Here is an 8625-nt window from a genome sequence, read left to right as displayed (position 1 = left end):
TCCTGTCTCTCCAGCTGTGCACACAGCTCCCTTTTGGGTACTTGAGTGTACAGTACACCAGACAGTGTGAATAAACTGGATGAAGGGTATAAGCAAAGATTGCAGGTCTGAACCAAGGGCAGCTCTGAGGGATGTTTCGTGTGGTTATTTTGTTGTTGGTTGTTTGTTTGTTTGTTTTTGCTAGGTCCTGACTCTAAATGCTGTTTATACTTATCAGTTCCCCAACATGCTAGATCCAGCCACCCAGCTCATTTCAGTATTCTCTACATTGTACTCTATAAGGGTGATCTCATTTAGTCCTCACAGCCTCTGAAGCACTTGGGTTCCAAGCCAGGTCTAACTCTCCATTTAACGCTCTTTCTGTTGTACTTTTTTCTTGAGTCACTAGATATATTTTCTTTAACCCCATCCCCATTTTCCAGTAAAAGATGATTCTGTGTGCACAATAAATACATTCTGAGCATACATGTTTAGGGTTAGTTTTAATTTCACAATGAGACTGATTGGGCCTGTTTAATAAGTCATCATTATTATTGGGCTGCATGACCATGAAGCATAAATACAGGGCCAGGGATTTAGCTCAGTGGTTCTGGCCCCTGCCTCGCAAGCGCAAGGACCTGAGTTTGATCCCCAGTATCAAAAAAGAAAAGAAAGGTAGACCATGCTCCCATTATCAATTCTGCATGTTGTAAAGATATACTGTGATATACTGGGCACCTTGGCTGGTGTGAGGATGTCAGGGTGAAGGCCACAAAGCACCAGCACATGTGTGAGGATACCATGCCAGGCATCGTGATCACAGCTCTCCAGGCCTTATTGAATCTTCACAGGAGGCATGGCAGATTAGATTTTCCAAAGATGGTCATAAAAATGATCACCATGCCTGTTCCTGACCAAATGGTAGTGTTTATTTTGACATCCCTTGGAATAAGGCCCTGCGAGTGTTTTGACTTGTAGAATACAGAGGACATAATGATATTCCCATTCCAAGCATAGCTCTTAACTGCCTGGCAGCTTCCTGAATACTGACTCTGCAGTGCACTCTCAGTGCCCAGTTGTAGTGCTATGAGAAGCTCAGGCCATGTGGAGGTCACGTGGAGATGCTCCAGTTGAAGCCCTAACTGAGCAGCCAGACAATTGCTAGCTTCAAGTGCAGACACATGCAAGCACCATCTTGGATGTCCAATCCAGACGAGCTTTGGATGATGCTACCCCATCTGCCATCTGACTACAACAGCATGAAAGGCCCCAAATGGAAACTGGCTGGGTGAACCCAGTCAAATCACTTCTAAGTCACTAACCTTCATGCTCATTTGATTTGCTGCCCCAGATAATTGGATCAGACAGTATAGGTCTGAGTTTTCATCCCCATTGGACAAATAGGAACTGAATGCCAGAGGGCTTAGGATTTTCCCACCATCACAGAGCTAGTAGGTGGTGGAGTTAGGGCATACACTCAAGGGAGTTTGACCTTAACTGCAGTTTCCACATGTCATTGCTTCCCTCTGTGAATGCCCAGTCTAGGCAGAGAGTCAGCCAAGGCTAAAGTGTGGTGTGGCATGTACCTCCAGTGTGGGTGCAGGACTTGCCACATTCTCTTGCCACCTCTCCAGTCTTGTCTCACACCTTTTCCTCCTTTGGACCCCAGGTTTAAGCTTAAATAGATACCGTGCCCTCTCCGTTTCACACCTCTGAGTACTTGTCTCTTCTCCACCCACTTAAGAATTTTTATCTTCTAGTGTGCTCTTTATCTTTTAGTGTGTGGTTAAGATGTTTTTTCCTGCAGGAAACTTCTGACTTCCCCACCGCTCCCCGACCAAGTCAAGTGTGCCCCATGGACTCCTACTTGCCCTATTTTTACCCTATCATTGGTTTTCATCATACTCAAAAATTTCTGATTTCATCAGTCTACTTCCTTTTTAACAGGAAGATCCCAAGGGCAAAAAGACATGTCACTCCACTGTCTGACACAGAGCCTGGCACTTTGTAGATCCCCAGTAAATACTGATTGAATTAATGCCATGGGGGATTGCTCATGGCTCAAAGAATTCCTATCTGAGGTGGTGACATTTCAGCTGGATTTGGTTAGATAAGAAGAGACTTCCAGGTCATCAATTTTCAGCCAGGGTCATATATGCATCAAAATTACCTGTGGAACTTTTTCCAAATATTGATATCTAGGATGCACCCCCATGACCCTAAATCACTCTCCAAGGCCAAGCATGAGCAGTTGTATATTCCAATTTGCAAATCACAGCATGGGGCAGGGATAAAAAGAAGAGAAGGATCTATGATCAGGATGGCATCATCCCAAAAATCAATACCATCATCATCGTCATAATCATCATCATCAAAATGTCAACAGTGGTCCTCAGTGCTTGACATTTTAATTCCTTTGATCCGCACATCTTCCTACATAGTGCCTAAATCTAAAGCTAGCTTCCACTGTCCCACAGTACTGGCCATAAGCCTACCTCTCCTGCAAGCCCTCAGCCCTTTCTATATGTCTCTGCACCTGAGCCACCCTGATCACTGTAATTCCTGGAGTCCATGTTGCTATTTTATTCCTCCTGCCTTGGCATGTGCCATTCCCTCTTTTGCCTACCCAGAAAGTTTTTAATCACCCTTTGAGACCTAGTATCAAGCACCAATTCCTCTGTGAAATGTCTCCTGTTTCAGAACAAGCTGGCTACGCCCTACTTTGGATCAGCCCTATAGCTCTGTATTAACTCCCCTGATCTGCAACAAGTAGTACTTTAGGGTAGGCACTCTGCTACACACTATGCATGAGCAAGGAAGCTTCTAGTCCAGACCTAGACTCTACCCTATGAAGGTAACAACCACAGCTACCTGCATATCCAAAATTACAAACTCCTTGTGGGAGGGAATTCCACTTCTGGAAGGTGTTTGGTCTAAAGAGAGTAAGGAAGAGGAAAAATCCCTTCTTCCTCCACAGAGTGAAGTTTCCCCCAGGAGCTCTCTCATTCCCTGGATTACCTAAAGTCCCTTATTTCACACTGCATGGTGGTCTTTGATTCTTGTAGAACTAGCAACCCAGTGGGTCCCTCAGATAGAGGAATCTCTGTGTTCAAATATATAAGAACTCAAAGGATCATGTTAAAGTAGGTAACATTAATACTATCACTCTGAGCCAGACACGATTCTAGACACTTTCCATGTGTATTTTCCCATTTATGTCTTATAGTGAGCCTGGGGGGCAGTTGTATTGTTGTTCCTCTGCTGCCTCCACTCCCCAGTTGCTAACTGCATCCCCAAGCCTCACATTCAAAGTTGACAAGAGAAAGGATCTCATTGGTCCAATAGCAAACTCCCATTCTTACTGGACAAAGCTCTCATATGAGGCTGCTCCAGATACTGCTAGCCAGCCTGTTCACTGGCTGCTCTTGCTCACAGCCACCCTCATCCAACTGTGGCCTTGGAGACAGGGATACCTGAGCAGTGCTTCTCAGAAAGGTCTGGAATTATGGCTGGGTTTTAGAACCTAAGAAACTTTTTAAAAAATTTCACTGGAAAAAATTTAAAAGAGAAGTATTGGCAGAGTGCCACAGATTCTTGATACTTTTTCCAGCCTGTCTTACTTGGCTCCAGCCACCACAGCAAAATACCTTAGAACCCTATTAACACACTTTTAAACTTGGCCTTTGTGGTCTTCAACAACAGGGACAAAGTAGTGGCAAGTGCCAAGGCCCAGGAGAGATGACAACAGGCAAAGGAACAAGCCCAATTTACTGCTTTGGCATTCAAAAACAGAACCTGCCTCTTCATAATGACCCGAAGACTCCACCCAAGAAGAGGGAGAATAAGAAACCAGATGGTTGCTATCACTTTGGAGAGCCGCAACAGTTGTAAAAGAACTGCCATAAGCTGGGCCCTTTTCCACCTTGGATGTACCCTGACTGTAAACACTGGGAAGACACTAGAAATTAAACTGCCCTCTCCTCTGAAGTGGGGAGAGTCCCTTTGCTCCCATGCTGACTGCCTTAGAGAATTGAAGGTACTCAAAGTCCCTCTCAACAAAGTGGACATCACCCTGGGTAAGCCTCAGGTGATTATTGATGTGGAGACTGGATAAAGATACGTGTGTGTGTGTGTCTGTGTGTGTGTGTGTGTCTGTGTGTGTGTTTTAAATAAAATGGAATGCTACTCAGCCATAAAGAATGAGAAACTAGAGAGATTTATAGCTAAGTGGATGCACATTGAGGCCATATGCTTAAGTGAAATTAATAAGTCACACATGTGTAAATACCGAATAGTTTCTCTGGTGTGAAAAAGTTAAAGTGTAAATAAGGATTAAAATATATAATTGACATTGTGTAATAGGAAGAAAACTCTAAAAGAGTAGAGGAAGTGGGAGGGGGAGGGGAAAGGGAAAAAGGGCAAAGAAAAAATATGTGAAAAGGAAAAACATGGAAACAATGTTTTTGTAAACAGGGAAGGGTGGAGGGGCTGAAGGAGGACTGGGGAATGGGGAAAAATAAGAACCTGATAAGTCATGTATAGGTACAAGATCCCGGTGATGAATGTAACTATATTGTACATAAAATGTACTAATAAATTAAATAAATCACCTGGATCCCTTTCTTTCTTTCTCTTTTCTTTTTTTTTTTGGTACTGGGGCTCAAACTAAGGATCTCGAGCTTGTGAGGCAGTTGGTGGAACCACTGAGCTAAATCCCGGGCCCTGGACCCCTTTCTAATAAGACCTGTATTCTGACTGGTGTTTATGGCATTCCCTAGGGCCAAACACTTACAATACCTCTAACCTGCAGATCTGAGGAACTAATTTTTACTCAGGCTTATTCATGCCACCTGGGAAAGGAAACACTGACCACCTTGGTCAATCATGCTTTGTTGGGGGGAAGCTTCAGATATACTATTAGGGAAATTAGAAGGGCTTGCCCTTGCCTCTGCAACAACCCAGGAGGAAAAGTTATTCCTCCACTTGGTTTAATGCAGTACAGAGATGATATACCTTTCCTAGGAAAGATTGGCAACTAGATTTCTCCCAGATGCCCCGTGCCAGGGGTCCAAATACCTCTTAGTTTTTGCTGACACCTTCTCTGGGTGGATAGAAGCATGTCCCACCCAGAAAAAGGCCCAAGAAGTTGCTAAAGCTTTAAGAGACATCATTCCTAGATTTGGACTTCCTAAATCATTCCAGAGTAATAGTAGACCTTCTTGTGTCTCCACAGTGACACAGGAAGTTTCACAAGCCTTAGGGATAGCTTATTATCTTTGTACTGAGAGAGGAGACCAACCTACCATATGGAATTGGGCAACTATGAGTTAACTGTGTTAACTATACTGCTTGTAGAATGTAACTAAGTAGCCATGACAACTTCTGTAATCTATCTCCAAAGGAACATAATGGACTCAGAAAGTTCTGCCAGAACTTTTTTTGCTCTCGCCTTCTCTGCTGCTCTGCTTTGTGTAAATCCTGCTTGCTATATTCCCAGGGAAAGTCCAATGGAATAACAAGAGATATATAAGGGAGTGCTAACTTCTATTCCAGGCTCTTGAGACTGACAGGAGTCACTCACTGAGTTACCGGCATCATTAAAAGCCACTTTTGATTCTATCTTTGTGTTAAAGAGTTATCTGTGCCATGGTCCTCATTGTTTCCTGCTTCAATGCCTCTTGGCATCCTGAGGCATCAGCAAAGGTTGAAAAGGCCAATTTATATTGGAGGGTAAATCCTCCAATTGCCTAGAAAGGGGGATGGCAAAGGCTAAAGAAAAAGATAATAGAGACTTGTGTAATTTCAAAGTATATACGAGGACTGGGAGATCAGTGCCTCAGAGTGAGTAGACAAAGACACGCCTCCAAGCTTGCCACTCTTTATTGGGTTCATAGGGAGTATCAGATGACTCAGAGGGTGGTGATAATCCTAAATTTACAAGGATCAGCGGACTCCGAGGGTGACAGGTATTCCTATGATGAGGATCTTGTGCTGATGAGGATATTAGACCCATGAGGAGTTTAAATTGATTAGGATGATGAGGTGAGCAAAATGTTCTTATACAGTAGGTGGGATGAGTTAAGCTGATAAGGAATTTGCCCCTTCCCAGGTGAAACCTTTCTCTTTTTGTTTTACTATTCAGTTTTTAAAGAACCAGGATGCCTTCAGCTGATGTAATCTTGCCCTTGAGCCTCACAGCATCACAGGACGGTTGAGGTCTTAGCTACGGCCAGAGGAAAAACGGAGTTATGTTTCTGCCTGCCATAGCTGGCCTGCAGGCAAGAAGACTAGGCCTCGACAGCCCTAATCATTATTTAACTGTTAAGTGATTTTTTTTCTCTAAAATTACATAGAATAGTTCCTGACAAATTTATATATTAAAACTACCCTGGCAAAACTATTCCAAGAAACTTCAGAGTCTTGGCTAAAAGTGTTGCTTCACTTTTAATTTACTAAGGGTTAGACTTGCTCTTAAAGCCTCCATCCCGCTAAGCCTTAGTAGGCCATTTTTAACTTCAAATGTACTCACTAACCCTAAGACATGGGAAATGACTAAATACATCATCAGTCCAGGTCAGGTACAGAAGGCTTTACTAGAATATACCAATAAAGTCTTTCCAGCACCAGACTGTGAAATTCATATCCCTAAAATTCGACCTGGGATCATTGGTTACTTAAAGTTGAGAAAAAGGAGTCATTTTTAGATCAGCTTATCTCTAAATGGAAGGGTCCCTAACAAGTTCTTTTAGGCACACCCACAGCTGTTAAATTATGAGAACATACTTGTTAGGTTCATCTATCAAGAATTAAACCTGTTCTATCTGGGTTCAGTCCCCAGTATGACAAAACTCAACAAGAAACCTGTAGCCAGGGATTTAGCTTAGTGGCACCATGCCTGCCTTGCAAGCACAAGATACTGAGTTTGATCCCCAGTACAAAAATAAATAAATAAATAAAAATAAATAAAATAAAACCATTCCTTTTGATACTACAGAATTTTGCGACTCTGTCAAGGAGTGAAACCTGTAATCAATACTTCGGTGAGCCTGAAGGACTTATGAATACTCTTCAGGAAGCATAAGGAGGATGATTCAACATAGATAAGTTCATGTGGCCTAAATATATTCTCTCACACCTATAATATATCTGTTAAAACCAAAGTCAGATTGATGTAAGAGAAATATAACTCTCAACCTGCTGGATGTCAGATATGCCAAGTTTGTGTCCTCTTAAATTGAAGAATGAATTCCAAAGGACAAAGGAAGTTAAGAGAGTAGAAAAGGTTTATTGGGGAATAGGAATGGAGAATAGGAAAATTTTCTGAGAGACAAGAGGGGTCCTGAGTGGGTTGCCACCAAGGTCATCTCTCTGAGAATGTTTTATAGGGCAAAGTCACAATGTGGGTACAACACGGGTCAAGCTATAATCAACCAATAAGATTACAAGTATAGCTGCTTAGCTAATATTGATAAAATACGGAAGCCAGGCATGTAGCAAGGAGATATGGATGACCTAATTAATCTTGGTCAATAATATATAGACTTGTCTTTAGTCTTAGTGGGTGAGAGATGATGGTCCATTCTTATGACATAATGGTCTATTTCTATGGGAAATTCCAAAAGGGTGGTACCAATTACAGTATAATCTCAAACATCCATTCATCCCTAGGAAAATATGTGACTGTCGCCATTGGGACTCTAATTTCCAGGTCTATGCCTTCCTTAGATGAACCTCTAACCACAGTTTTAATGTATTCTCATCTTCTGCATTGACTTCCTTGAGAGTCCAGTCCCTTTCTGACTATATTAATCTTTATTTTTGTTTAACTTAGCTGCCTGTAATAAGGCTATTCATTTTTTTCTTAACCCTTATACCATTTTCCGGTGGGAAAACTAATGTTTTCCTTGACTGGGCCCAGCAGTGTGCCAAAAGCATTAACAAAAATGCATGCTATATTTGCAGACAATTCCCACTTCTCACGCATCTGTGTTACCATAGTATCACCTTTATAGGGAGACAATTTGATAAAACTTCAAAATTTTATAGAACAGCTACAAAGCACAGCAACAATTTTAAAGCTTGCAACTACGTCCAATGTCTTTCAATGACCAATAAATGAGACCCTTCATCAAAAAAGCCATGGGAAAACTTTTTCTCTATCCACAATTAATATTCTGTAATGACTGACTGGTATTCTGGCTCCTTGGAACCCGGTGGTGAGGGGTGAATCCTAATATTTCTGGCTATGATACTGGGCACTGGAATACTTATCTTTTTGCGGGGGTATGAGGGATGGAACTCAGGTTCTTGTGCTTGTGAGGCAGGCGGTGGAACCACTGAGCTAAATCCCTGGCCCACCTGTTTCTTGATTCATTGTTGTTGGGAGCTAATGTCTCACTGTATGTCCTTGCCTTCTTTTTCAGACTATCAAAAGATGATGGTTCTTCAAAGATGGAACCCAATATTCCTGTTTCTTTTCAATCAATCAGAACAAGACTTTCTTTCCCTGGCTAGGCACCAGCAGCCTTCTGTAATCACTTAAGTGTAAGGGACAGAGGTGGGATGGTTCTGAGGTAGGATAGAAGAAATAAAGCTAGGTAGAAAGGAGCCCACGGAAGCTTTCCGAGGTGTTGGGCGCGTCCCATT

The sequence above is a fragment of the Fukomys damarensis genome, unplaced genomic scaffold, assembly GCF_012274545.1.
Source record: "Fukomys damarensis isolate Sample0158 unplaced genomic scaffold, DMR_v1.0_HiC HiC_scaffold_28, whole genome shotgun sequence".
Classification (NCBI taxonomy): Eukaryota; Metazoa; Chordata; class Mammalia; order Rodentia; family Bathyergidae; genus Fukomys; species Fukomys damarensis.
Note: the sequence above shows the minus strand (reverse complement) of the source record.